Below are 15268 nucleotides of genomic sequence, written 5' to 3'. Positions count from 1 at the left end.
GTTCTGGAACTTGCAAGCAAATTTCTTCATTTTGCCCGTCGACGGTGTAATATGTTGGGTTGGAGTCAATAACCAGGCGACGTGATGAAGTTATGTCTTGCTGTGGGCTTCAGAACAACAGACTCCCTAATGCATGTTCCTTGACTGCACTTAAATGTAGAGTATATTTACATTCTATTCTATGTACAGTAGATGGCAGTGTTGTCCTGCTTAAGAGGGTCACAACATTGAGTCAGGTCTGACTAAATGTTGGGGGGCGTGGCCTCCAGCTCCGCTTGAATTTCGGGAGATTTTCGGGAGAAAATTTGTCCCGGGAGGTTTTCGGGAGAGGCGCTGAATTTCGTGAGTCTCTTGGAAAATCCGGGAGGGTTGGCAAGTATGATTTCGCCGAAAGATGCGATTTCCGAGCCGAGTTTAGATACTTTTCAAGACGAGTGACGCAAGCGAGTGACTCCAATTTCGTTGTTCTTTGAACCTGTTCATTGCAATAATGACAATAAAACTCTATTCCAATCTTTCATCCTCGCTCAAATTAATGGGGAAATTGTCGCTTTCTCGGTCCGAATAGCTCTAGCTGCTGCTGGCTATGATTGTAAACAATGTGAGGATGGGAGGAGCCCTACAACCCGTGACATCACGCGCACATCGTCTGCTACTTCCGGTAAAGGCAAGGCTTTTTTATCAGCGACCAAAAGTTGCGAATTTTATCGTCGATGTTCTCTACTAAATCCTTTCAGCAAAAATATGGCAATATCGCGAAATGATCAAGTATGACACATAGAATGGACCTGCTATCCTCGTTTAAATAAAAAAATCTCATTTCAGTAGGCCTTTAAAGGGCTTTGTAAATAAAGTTGGTATTTAAAGTTGAAGTTAAAGTACCAATTATAGTCACACACACACTAGGTGTGGTGAAATTTGTCCTCTTGTTCACTCCTTGGGAGGCGAGAGGAGCAGTGAGCAGCAGTGGTGCCGTGCCCAGGAACCATTTTTTGGTGATTTAGCCCCAAATTCAAACCCTTGATGCTGAGTCCCAAACAGGGAGCTAATGGGTCCCATTTTTATAGTCTTTGGTAGGACTCAGCCGGGGTTTGAACTCACGCCCTACCAATCTCGGGTCGGATACTCCAACCTCTAGGCCACTGAATAGGTGACCGTGGGCTTAACATGCAAAGCCGAGGGGCTAAGGTGCTTAAAACCAGACTGATTGAATTCTAAAATATCGTAGTCCTCTAAAAATGTGTTTAACTTGGTAAAAACAATCTTCTTCGAGATCTTTGAGAGGAAAGGCCGCAAATGGGTCTAAAATTGTTACGTGTAAAGGAGGAGGAGACGGCACAGACAGCAAGGAACGTATTTAGCTGTTTCTTTTATTTATTTATATATATATAAATAACAAATAATAATATAAATAAACAAGGGAAATGGAGTGTGAGGAATCCAGAGTGTGTGTGTGTGAGACCATATGTGGCGATTAGACTTAGACTTAGACTTAGACAAACTTTAATGATCCACAAGGGAAATTGTTATCTAAAACAACACAACACAAACAATTGTTATCTTAAAACAACACCTCCAGGCAACTTCAACACTTTACTAATACCCTCCTCCATTCACATCTCATCTCCCCGGATTATAAACAACTCAAATGTACTTCTAATGTATATACTTGTTCTTATGCTATGTGAACTCACTATGTTCTCTGCTGGCTGTACATATCCTACTGTAAGACCTACACTGTTTCAATGTCCACATTTCTCTGTTGATGCAATTGTTGATGACTGAAGTTCTGATATCAACCAAAGCTCCTCATCCCACCCTCCGGATTGTAAATAATGTAAATAATTCAATGTACATACTATGATGATTAACTTGTGTGATGACTGTATTATGCTGATAGTATATATTTGTACCATGAATTGATTAATGTGGACCCCGACTTAAACAAGTTGAAAAACTTATTCGGGTGTTACCATTTAGTGGTCAATTGTACGGAATATGTACTGCACTGTGCAATCTACTAATAAAAGTATCAATCAATCAATCAAAAACTCGAGTGTTACCGGTATTGTTGAGCGAGAGGCGGATAATCAAGGCAGAGCTCGGAGGTCCGTGAGCAGGCAGGAAGTTGGGGGCTACAGCGAGGCGTCGAAGGTCCGTGTCCAGGCGGGAGGTCGAGATCCAAGAGGCATTCAGGGAAGCAGAGGGAAGGCGGGGAGACGAGACGCACTTCTTGTAACGCGGGTACAGTAGGAGGTTGCTGGATCAACAAGAAAACACGGGACAAATCAACACGGAGGGGAAGAAGCACGGAGAGAGAGAGTATGCATAGAGCCGGACTGGTTTGGCTTACTGTACAGCAGCGGTCCCCAACCACCGGGCCGCGGCTCGATTGGTACCGGGCCGCAGAATAATTTTTAATACATTTTATTTATTTAAAAAAAAAAATTAAATCAACATTAAAATCACGAAATACACTTACAATTAGTGCACCAACCCCCAAAAACTCCCTTTTTCATGATAACAACACACACACAAAAAAAAAAATCCCCCCCCCCCAGCCATTATCAAGCGTTGACCGGTCCGCAGCTACAAAAAGGTTGGGGATCACTGCTGTACAGGATAAGCAGCTACGTTCTGGCCTGGAACACAGGTCTACACTGACTTGAGAAGCCCAGGAAGCTCATCAACAACAGGTGTGAAGATTGCTGATTGATTGCACCTCCTGGTAACAGTTCGAGATGCTACCTCAGTAGAAGCATTTAAGTCTCACCTTAAAACTCTAGCCTTTAAATAGACCTCATTTTTAGACCAGTTGATCTGCCGCTTCTTTTATTTTTCTCCTTTGTCCCCCCCTCCCTTGCGGAGGGGGTCCGGTCCAATGACCATGGATGAAGTACTGGCTGTCCAGAGTCGAGACCCAGGATGGACCGCTCGTCGGGATCCAGGATGGACCGCTCGCCTGTGTATCGGTTGGGGACATCTCTACGCTGCTGATCCGCCTCCGCTTGGGATGGTTTCCTGTGGACGGGACTCTCGCTGCTGTCTTGGATCCGCTTTGAACTGAACTCTCGCGGCTGTGTTGGAGCCACTACTTTCCCAGTATCATGTTAGACACGCTCAACATCCATTGCTTTTGGTCCCCTAGAGGGGGGGGGGGTTGCCCACATTTGAGGTCCTCTCCAAGGTTTCTCATAGTCATCATTGTCACTGGCGTCCCACTGGGTGTGATTTCTACCTGCCCTTATGTGGGTTCTTCCGAGGATGTCGTAGTCGTAATGGTTTGTACAGTCCTTTGAGACATTTGTGATTTAGGGCTATATAAATAAACATTGATTGACATTGAAGAGTGGTGGGCGCAGGTGCGCTCTTGGGAGGTGTGAACAGCACAGCGCTCAGATGAGTGCGCATTGGAATATGCCCGGACCGTGACAAAAATGGGCTAAAACTGAACTGTCCAAACCAAGTTTCTTTAAAAAAAGCAGTTAATTGTAGTTAACAGTGGTTTTCTGAAGGGTTCCTGAGCCCATGTGGCGATATCCTTTACACACCGATGTCGCTTTTTGATGCAGTACCGCCTAAGGGGTCAAAGGTCCGTAATGTCATCGCTTACGTGCAGTGATTTCTCCAGATTCTCTGAACCTTTTGATGATATTACGGACGGAGGATGGTGAAATCCCTTAATTATTTCCAAGAGCTGGTTGAGAAATGTTGTTCTTAAACTGTTCGACGATTTCCTCACGGATTTGTTCACAAAGTGGTGACTCTCGCCCCATCCTTGTTTGTGAATTACTGAACATTTAATTGAAGCTGCTTTTATACCCAATCATGGCACTCACCTGTTCCCAATTAGCCTGTTCACCTATGGGATGTTCCAAATAAGTGTTTGATGAGCAATCCTCAACTTTCTCAGTCTTTTTTGCCACTGATGCCAGCTTTTTTGAACAATGTTGCAGGCATCAAATTCCCAATGAGCTATTATTTGCAAAAATAAATTTAGTTTTCCAGTTTGAAAGTTAAGTATCTTGTCTTTGCAATCTATTCAATTGAATATACGTTGAAAAGGATTTGCAAAAAACTTTACAGGTTTTGGGGTTTGCAAGACAAGAACACGTTCCTTCCCTTTTTAGACCAGTTGATCTGCTGTTTCTTTTCTTTTTCTTCTATGTCCCACTCTCCCCTGTGGAGGGGGTCCGGTCCGATCCGGTGGCCATGTACTGCTTGCCTGTGTATCGGCTGGGGACATCTCTGCGCTGCTGATCCGCCTCGACATCTCTGCGCTGCTGATCCGCCTCCGCTTGGGATGGTTTCCTGCTGGCTCCGCTGTGAACGGGACTCTCGCTGCTGAGTTGGACCCGCTTTGGACTGGACTCTCGCGACTATGTTGGATCCATTGTGGATTGAACTTTCACAGTATCATGTTAGACCCGCTCGACATCCATTGCTTTCCTCCTCTCTAAGGTTCTCATAATCATTATTGTCACAGACGTCCCACTGGATCATTATTGTCACCGATGTCCCACTGGGTGTGAGTTTTCCTTGCCCTTATGTGGGCCTACCGAGGATGTCGTGGTGGTTTGTGCAGCCCTTTGAGACACTAGTGATTTAGGGCTATATAAGTAAACATTGATTGATTGATTGATTATTTCTTCTTCATTCTAAATCGTAAATAAACATTAGTAAATGGAGCTATTGGGGATATATTTGCACAATTTATTGCACGTACAAAAGGGAGTAGGAAGAAGTGAAGATTATACTTCTTGCTTACTTACACATGTTTATGTTTTGTTCACGTCCTGTAAAGGAAAGAAAAAAAAAAACACAATAAGAAAATAAAAAGGGAGGTCGTGAAGACTAATTATAAATATTGGTGCGAAAATACATGAATTATTAACTTATTTGTGATTGTCAATAAGTGAAATTTGGTCTTGTTTTTGCTTTAACTAAACAACAATGAATGACATTATAAGCCTGTTATATATTTAAATTATTCAGATATTTTATAGTTTTTTGGGACAAATTGCTTTAAAAAAAATATGCAAAAAATGTGTGAAACATCTGGTTGGCGATTAGCTAATTTTCTGCCTATTTTGCGTGTGTTGTTCGACTACACTTGATTTACGTATGTTGTTGTTTTTTTACAAGGATAATAACATCATGTTCAACTTGAAGTTGTTTCAGCCTCTAAAAACACCTAAAACTTCTGAAAAAAAGAAAAAGAAAAACCCGACTGTCTATCAAAAGGTGTTTTTATCTGGAACGACTGAATTGAGTTGTCTTTGTCAATCGCTGACACGAGTGCAATAGTGCAGTTTGAACAGCAGAGGGCAGCAAAGACTCACGTACATTATCAACAACAATGACGTCAACGTCAGAACACGTTTGACAGATAATGGCAGGAAAAACTGCTACTTCAAAAAGTAGTTTTTTATGAACATTCTGAATTGTTTAAATGTATTGTACATAGCATTTTGTCATTTTACCGAATCAAAATCAAGTGTATTATTAAAAAATACATATATAAATATATATGTCTTGATTGGATTATCCAGAGAATAGTGCTCGATACCGTGGTAGAGCGCAATATGTAGGTTTGGGGAAAAAAATCACAAGACTACTTCATCTCTACAGATCTGTTTCATGAGGGGTTCCCTCAATCATCAGGAGATTTTAATGGAAGCATTCACATACAATGGTTTATACAGGGCACAGAGTGGGTGGGTACAAGCAGTCGTAGGGTGTGGTGATTGGCTCATGTGTTACCTAGGAGGTGTTTCCGTCTATGGCGGCATGTTGAAATGATTTCACTGCGCTTGTTGAGAGATGATAGATCTGGATGATATATAATAAACAGTTTCTCTTTTAAGCATAGGTTGCATCTTTTATTACCACTGTTGTAAGGTGAGCTGGATGCAAGAATTTGCCATGTTATTGAATATTCAACATTATTGTCTTTGAGGTTCCAAATGTGTTTGCTGAGTTCTGTAGAATTCTGCAAAGTCTGGTTTCTAAAGGAGGCGTTGTGATTATTCCATCTTGTTTTGAACGCTCCTTCGGTTAATCCTACGTACGTGTCGGATGTGTTAATGTCCTTGCGTATTACCTTTGCTTGGTAAACGACTGATGTCTGTAAGCACCTTCCGTTGAGAGGGCAATCAGGTTTCTTGCGACAGTTACATTCATTATTGGTTTCAGAGTCGTTTAGTCTGGGGGTAGGCAGTCCTTTTGCAATTGCTTTGTTGTGGTTTGAAATGATTTGTTGCATGTTGTTCATACAGCTGTAGCTCAATTTAATGTTGTTCTTGTTGAATATTTTTCTTAGGGTGTTGCCTTTGGGGAAGTGTTTGTCGATCAGAGTGAGGAACTTGCGGCCGATGTTGGTTGAGACGTCTTTGCTGAATGGCGGATTGTACCAGATGATGTTGTTTCGTTTTCTGCTCTTTTTTGGTTGGTTTCCTGGAGTGGGTTCATAGGTGAGGGTGAAGTTGTATCCGCTTTCATCAAGTGCTTTCTGGTACGGGGGGGTTGCTTGGTCGAATTCAGCTTTGCTGGATGACAGCATCGATAGCCTTTTATTCATTCCGGTAGGTATTCTTTTGGTGGTGGTGGGTGGGTGGTTGCTGTCATGGTGCACGTATTGGAGTGTTGTGTTGGGTTTCGTGAATGGTTGGTAGCTGTTATTTCTCAGGTTGAAAGTGACGTCGAGGAAGTTGACGGTTTGCTTGTTGGCTTCAATCGTGATCCGTAGGCCGTTTTCTTTGAAAATTTGGCATATGCGCTTCTTGGTGTTCTCGCTGCTCCTTGGCGAGGCGCGGCACACTGCCAGTCCGTCATCACGGTAAATACCAAGGTTCAGGTTGAGGCTAGCAAGCTGGGAGAGGAGGAAACTCCCAACGAGTTCGCACGTTTCTGCGCCGTCAAAACTCTCCATAGTAACGTCAAACGTTGAATTGTTCTTTTTTTGCCATGGTGAACTGTTGTGGATGAGTATGGAGTTCTTTGCGTGGATGATGATGTTTCTTTCGTTGCCCGTGATTGAGTCGTAGTCCGAGGCGAAGTTTAGTGCTTGGGTCAGTAGGTCTTGCGTGATGGAAGGGTAAAATTCTTCGATGTCGAAGGAGATAAAGTTGTGTTGTTGTTTGTCTTGGATGTTGTTAAACCATTTGATTACTGCTGCTGTATTTCTCCATTGGTTGAGTGGTGTTTTGTCCTTGATTTTTGCGTTGATTCTGTCCAGGATTATTTTGCTGATTTTTCCTATTTCGGATTTAGTTGGGTTTATTAGTCGGCATGTTGGGTGATTTCCGAAGTTGGGTTTGTGGTCCTTCAATGTGATGAAGGCTTCTTTATCATTTCAACATGCCGCCATAGACGGAAACATCTCCTAGGTAACACATGAGCCAATCACCACACCCTACGCCTGCCTGTACCCACCCACTCTGTGCTCTATATAAACCATTGTATGTGAATGCTTCCATTAAAATCTCCTGATGATTGAGGGAACCCCTCATGAAACAGATCTGTAGAGATGAAGTAGTCTTGTGATTTTTTTTCCCAAACCTACATATATAAATATATATATATTTTTAAAGAAAAAAAACAAAACTCCCTACATGTGTATATGTATGTATATGTATGTATGTATATATATATATATATATATATATATATATGATCTGTTTATATTTATTTGATTTTATTTCTGTTTATTATTATTATCAATGTATTATTTATATTTTTGTTTATTTAATTGATGTTTTTGTAGGTACTACTTTGTTTTTTTGGTGTTTTTTTTGGGATTGGGGGTGGTATGATGGGGATATAAACAAAAAATACTTTTGACATTTTGGGCAGACAAAAGCTATATGATATATGTGAATATGATGTAATGGATAGAAATGTCTGATACTGGATGTCAATACAAATATAATGAAAAAATAAAAAAAAATATTAATGCATGTGTACAATTGAAAAAAAATTATATATATCTATATATATATATATATATATATATATATATATCTCTCTATATATAAATACATATATATATATATATAAATATATATATATATCTATATACATACATATATATATATATATATATATATAAATATATATATATATATATATATATATATATATGTATATATATATATTTATATATATATATATATATATATAGTGTCAGCGATTGACAAAGACAACTCAATTCAGTCGTTCCAGAAAAAGATACGTTTTGATGGACAGTCGGGGTTTTTTTGTTTTGTTTTGTTTTTTAGTCGTTTTAGGTGTTTTTAGAGGCTGAAACAACTTCAAGTTGAACATTACGTTTTTATATATATATATATATATATATAGATAGATATATATTTTTTTAAAGATTAAAGTAATGTATTGAGAAACAAGTTGGCCGCCATCTTGAAGTGGTGATGAGGAGCCGGCGAGCAGCCTAAACTGACAGTTGACAGGTAGAAAACAAAATATGCTACAAAGACAACATATTTGATGTTCAAACTGATAAACATTTTTTTTTTTTTTTTAGCAAATAATCATGAACTTTAGAATTTGATGCCAGCAACACGTGACTAAGAAGTTGGGAAAGGTGGCAATAAATACTGATAAAGTTGAGGAATGCTCATCAAACACTTATTTGGAACATCCCACAGGTGTGCAGGCTAATTGGGAACAGGTGGGTGCATGATTGGGTATAAAAGCAGCTTCCCAAAAAATGCTCAGTCTTTCACAAGAAAGGATGGGGCGAGGTACACCCCTTTGTCCACAACTGCGTGAGCAAATAATCAAACAGTTTAAGAACAACGTTTCTCAAAGTGCAATTGCAAGAAATTTAGGGATTTCAACATCTACGGTCCATAATATCATCAAAAGGTTCAGAGAATCTGGAGAAATCACTCCACGTAAGTGGCATAACTGGAAACCAACTTTGAATGACCTTCGATCCCTCAGACGGCACTGTATCAAAAACCGAATTCAATCCCTAAAGGATATCACCACATGGGCTCAGGAACACTTCAGAAAACCACTGTCACTAAATACAGTTTGTCACTACATCTGTAAGTGCAAGTTAAAGCTCTATTGGGGACGGCGTGGCGCAGTGGGAGAGTGGCCGTGCGCAACCCGAGGGTCACTGGTTCAAATCCCACCTAGAACCAACCTCGTCACGTCCGTTGTGTCCTGAGCAAGACAATTCACCCTTGCTCCTGATGGGTGCTGGTTGGCGCCTTGCATGGCAGCTCCCTCCATCAGTGTGTGAATGTGTGTGTGAATGGGTAAATGTGGAAGTAGTGTCAAAGCGCTTTGAGTACCTTGAAGGTAGAAAAGCGCTATACAAGTACAACCCATTTATCATTTATTATGCAAAGCGAAAGCCATTTATCAACAACATCCAGAAACGCTGCCAGCTTCTATGGGCCCGAGATCATCTAAGATGGACTGATACAAAGTGGAAAAGTGTTCTTTGGTCTGACAAGTCCACATTTCAAATTGTTTTTGGAAATATTCAACATCGTGTCATCCGGACCAAAGGGGAAGCGAACCATCCAGACTGTTATCGACGCAAAGTTGAAAAGCCAGCATCTGTGATGGTATGGGGGTGCATCAGTGCCCAAGGCATGGGTAACTTAGACATCTGTGAATGCACTATTAATGCTGAAAGGTACATACAGGTTTTGGAACAACATATGCTGCCATCTAAGCGCCGTCTTTTTCATGGACGCCCCTGCTTATTTCAGCAAGACAATGCCAAGCCACATTCAGCACGTGTTACAACAATCCAATCCAATCCAATCCACTTTATTTATATAGCACATTTAAACAACAATAACGTTTCCAAAGTGCTGCACAGCCATGTTAAAAACAATTGTAAAAAAAAAAATAAATAAATAAATAAAATAAAATAAAAAAAGTATATATATATTATGCTCCACCAATGACTGAATAAAAACCAAAAATAACAGAGTGGCTTAGTAATAAAAGAGTGCCCGCCTGCAGTCCAGACCTGTCTCCCATGGAAAATGTGTGGCGCATTATGAAGAGTAAAATATGACAGCGGAGACCCCGGACTGTTGAACGACTGAAGCTCTACATAAAACAAGAATGGGAAAGAATTCCACTTTCAAAGCTTCAACAATTAGTTTCCTCAGTTCCCAAACATTTATTGAGTGTTGTCAAAAGAAAAGGTGATGTAACACAGTGGTGAACATGCCCTTTCCCAACTACTTTGGCACGTGTTGCAGCCATGAAATTCGAAGTTAAAAAAAATAAAGTTTATCAGTTTGAACATCAAATATGTTGTCTTTGTAGCATATTCAACTGAATATGGGTTGAAAAGGATTTGCAAATCATTGTATTCAGTTTATATTTACATCTAACACAATTTCCTAACTCATATGGAAACGGGGTTTGTATATAAAAAAAAAGAAAAACGTGTTCTTGTCTTACATAAAGATTGTGAATGATCGACCAAATTGCCAAACAAGTGCAGTTCTCTTTCAAGGGCCACACATTACACAATATGGTCAGTATTTTTAACTTTTTGTTCAGTTCTTGGGGCTTCTCGGTGGCAGAGGGGTTAGTGCAGGGGTGTCAAACTCAAATACAGAGTGGGCCAACATTTTAAACGGAACAAAGCCGCGGGCCAAGGTTGAACAAATTAACCTATTAATAGGGACCCAAACAAGTTTTGCATTAAATATTGAACAAGCAAGGCTTATATAACTTTAGTGACATGCAAATCCAGTTTCAAATAATAAAAATAATAATAAAAAAAAATATCAATGGCATCCATCCATCCATCCATCCATGTTCTACCGCTTATTCCCTTTTGGGGTCGCGGGGGGCGCTGGCGCCTATCTCAGCTACAATCGGGCGGAAGGCGGTGTACACCCTGGACAAGTCGCCACCCCATCGCAGGGCCAACACAGATGGACAGACAACATTCACACTCACATTCACACACTAGGTCCAATGCCATCCATCCATTTCCTACCGCCTATTCCCTTTTGGGGTCGCGGGGGGCGCTGCCGCCTATCTCAGCTACAATCGGGTGAAAGGCGGGGTACACCCTGGACAAGTCGCCACCTCATCGCAGGGCCAACACAGATGGACAGACAACATTCACACTCACATTCACACACTAGGTCCAATGCCATCCATCCATTTCCTACCGCTTATTCCCTTTTGGGGTCGCGGGGGGCGCTGGCGCCTATCTCAGCTACAATCGGGCGGAAGGCAGGGTACACCCTGGACAAGTCGCCACCTCATCGCAGGGCCAACACAGATGGACAGACAACATTCACACTCACATTCACACACTAGGTCCAATGCCATCCATCCATTTCCTACCGCTTATTCCCTTTTGGGGTCGCGGGGGGCGCTGCCGCCTATCTCAGCTACAATCGGGTGAAAGGCGGGGTACACCCTGGACAAGTCGCCACCTCATCGCAGGGCCAACACAGATGGACAGACAACATTCACACTCACATTCACACACTAGGGCCAATGTTATGCCTTTTTTTCTAATTGCAATCTTTTGAAGTTAAAATCCATTTTTTTCCACAGGCTAATAATACAATTGAAAATAAAATAACAATAATGAATGAACCAAACATTCAAGCCTTGAAGTAGCAAGAGAAAATGCATGAATAAAACGTTAATTATTGGTCAGTTTGCTGGAAGTTTCCCGGAAGACTTAGTGCTGCAAGGGGTTCTGGGTATTTGTTCTGTTGTGTTACGGTGCGGATGTTCACCCGAAATGTGTTTGTCATTTGTCATTCTTGTTTGGTGTGGGTTCACAGTGTGGCGCATATTTATAACAGTGCTAATGTTGTTTATACAGCCACCCTCAGTGTGACCTGTAAGGCTGTTGACCAAGTATGCCTTGCATTCACTTGTGCGTGTGTGTGTGTGTGTGTGTAAAAGCCACAAATATTAGTATGGAGGAAAAGCGGACGTGACGACAGGTTGTAGAGAACGATAAAGGCAGTGCCTTAAATGCACGCCCCCGATATAATTGTCCAGGTGGAAATCGGTAGAAATTCGGGAGAATGGTTGCCCCGGGAGATTTTCGGGAGGGGCACTAAACTTCGGGAGTCTACGGGGAAAATTAGGAGGGTTTGCAAGTATGAGTATTAGCGGTAATTGCGGTGTTACAGCGGCACCGACGCTGTATAACACCGGGGGGCCAGCTCTAATGCTAAGTTGATATTGACTCAAGGGCCAAATTAAATTACACGGCGCCAGAGTTTGACACCCATGGGTTAGTGCGTCTGCTTCAAAATACGAAGTTCCTGAGTAGTCAGGGTTCAATCCTGGGTTCGGGATCTTTCGGTTCTGAGTTTGCATGTCCTCCCCGTGAATGCGTGGGTTCCCTCCGGGTATTCCGGCTTCCAAAGACACGCACCTGGGGATAGGTTGATTGCCAACACTAAAATTGGCCCTAGTGTGTGAATGTTGTCTGTCTATCTGTGTTGGCCCTGCGATGAGGTGGCGACTTGTCCAGGTTTTACCCCGCCTTCCGCCCGATTGTAGCTGAGATAGGCACCAGCGCCCCCCGCGAACCCAAAGGGAATAAGCGGTAGAAAATGTATGGTTGTTCAGTTCTTAGCAGACACTGAAAGACAGCCTTGAAGTCCGTCGGAATCACCACGTCCTTGTTTGGCTTATCAATCACGTTGTTTTTGTGACTAGAAATAATAAGGACTAGAAATAATAACTATCATTGTCAGTTTTTGTGACTAGAAATAATAAGGACTAGAAATAATAACTATCATTGTCAGTTTTGCCGTAAACCCAGAGCAGCTCCAGCTGGACGAGTCGAGCCGTCTTTGAAGTTGAAGCATCAAAGCCTTCATTTGTAAAACTTGTTATTCATTCTGATGCGCTCGGTTCTTTATCCTGTGGATGTTAGGACACAGGTCGAGAACCGGTCTAAAAAGTCTACCAGTGCTCCTCTTCCACTAAAATCTGCACGTTTGGTTGTCATGTTCCGGAATGCTGATACGTGCCAAAGGTCAGAGACCACGAGGTGTTGTGTTTGAAATAGGTGACACTCACCTGCGAGAACATCCCACATTCTGGAACGTTCTTGTCATGGCGGCAAACCTCACAAGGCCCCGGTTTGGATTTGGAGTTTTCTCCTCGACTTTTCTTTTCCTTTTTTTAGAAAACCAAGTGCAGGGGGAGATTGGCGTAGCAACGGCAACTCTAGCAAGATCTTCGTATTGATGTTACGATTCAACTTAAGCCGGGAGAACTTCAGGTAAAAGCGAGGGTTCAGAAAAAGTGACAACTGAAACCATCCATCCATTTTCTACTGCTTGTCCCTCTCTGGGTCAGGGGGGGCTGGAGCCTATCTCATCTGCATTCGGGCGGAAGGCGACGTACACCCTGGACAAGTGGGTTTTGTCAAATTGGTTTTCTGACATGGACTTGTTTCTTCAGCATTGTCCACACATTTTAGTCAAGACTTTGTTATTTCCAGCCTGATTTAGCCATTCCTTTACCACTTTTGACGTGTGTTTGAGGTCATTGTCCTGATGCAACACCCAACTGCGCCCAAGACCCAACTTCCACGCTGATGATTTTAGGACTTTAGTGACTGATTGGATCACGTACAGTGCGGTTTTAAAGCACCAGTTCTATTGGCAGCAAAACAGGCCCAGAGCATAATACTACCACCACCATGCTTGACAGTAGGTGTGGTGTTCCTGGGATTAAAGGCCTCACCTTTTCTCTTTTAAACATATTGCTGGGTATTGTGGCCAAACAGCTACATTTTCTTTGCGTGGGGACGGATGGGCGAAGAGTTCGCCAGATTAAACAAACGGCCGGGACCAAGTTCTGTTTCAGGACAACGTGCTTATATGCATGTAAACACTGAATTGTATTGATATATTGTTACTTACAGAAAACACTGACATTTATTATTTGTCATGTTTTATGATCATGTTTTGTTAAAGGGGAACATTATTACAATTTCAAAAGGGTTAAAAACAATAAAAATCAGTTCCCAGTGGCTTGTTGTATTTTTTTGAATTTTTTTTCAAAATTTTACCGGTCCCTGTATATCCCTAAATAAAACTTTAAAGTGCCTTATTTTCGCTGTCTTCGAAACCACTATCCATTTCCCTGTGACGTCATACAGGGCTGCCAATACAAACAACATGGCGGTTACCACAGCAGGATATAGAGACATTAGCTCGGATTCAGACTCGGATTTCAGCGGCTTAAGCGATTCAACAGGTTACGCATGTATTGAAACAGATGGTCGGAGTATGGAGGCAGATAGCGAAAAGGAAATTGAAGAAGAAATTGAAGCTATTGAGCGAATAGCTATTGACGCTATTCGGCCATAGCGTGGGTGTACCTAATGAAGTGGCCCATAACATGGCTGCCTTATTAGCATCGTCGGTAAAATGTGCGGACCAAACGATCAGGACTTTCGCATCTTGTGACACTGGAGCAACTTAAATCCGTCGATTGGTAAGTGTTTGTTTCTCATTAAATGTGGGTATCTAGTTTCAAATGTACATACAGCTAGCGTATATAGCATGTTAGCATCCATTAGCGTAGCATGTTAGCATCGATTAGCTGGCAGTCATGCCGTGACCAAATATGTCTGATTAGCACATAAGTCAACAACATCAACAAAACTCACCTTTGTGATTTTGTTGACTTAATCGTTGCAAATGCATCTGCAGGTTATCCATACATCTCTGTGCCATGTCTGTCTTAGCATCGCCGGTCAAATGTGAAGACACTTTGGTACATTCAATGGGGGTCTGGCGGCAGATTTCTTGCCAGTGGTGCAACTTGAATCCCTCCCTGTTAGTGTTGTTACACCCTCCGACAACACACCGACGAGGCATGATGTCTCCAAGGTTCCAAAATATAGTCGAAAAAATGGAAAATAACACAGCTGAGACCCGGTGTTTGTAATGTGAAAATGAAAATGGCGGGTGTGTTACCTCGGTGACGTCACGTTCTGACGTCATCGCTAAAAGACCGATAAACAGAAAGGCCTTTAATTTGCCAAAATTCACCCATTTAGAGTTCGGAAATCGGTTAAAAAAATACATGATCTTTTTTCTGCAACATCAAGGTATATATTGACGCTTACATAGGTTTGGTGATAATGTTCCCCTTTAAGCAATGTTCTGTATGGTTAAAACTCCATTAGCTCCTGTTTTTACGCATCCTTGTTTGTTTTGTCACCATGACGACCCATTAGTATCACCTGTCTTACTCATGT

The sequence above is a fragment of the Nerophis ophidion genome, linkage group LG01, assembly GCF_033978795.1.
Source record: "Nerophis ophidion isolate RoL-2023_Sa linkage group LG01, RoL_Noph_v1.0, whole genome shotgun sequence".
NCBI lineage: Eukaryota > Metazoa > Chordata > Actinopteri > Syngnathiformes > Syngnathidae > Nerophis > Nerophis ophidion.
This window is presented reverse-complemented; position numbering follows the sequence as displayed.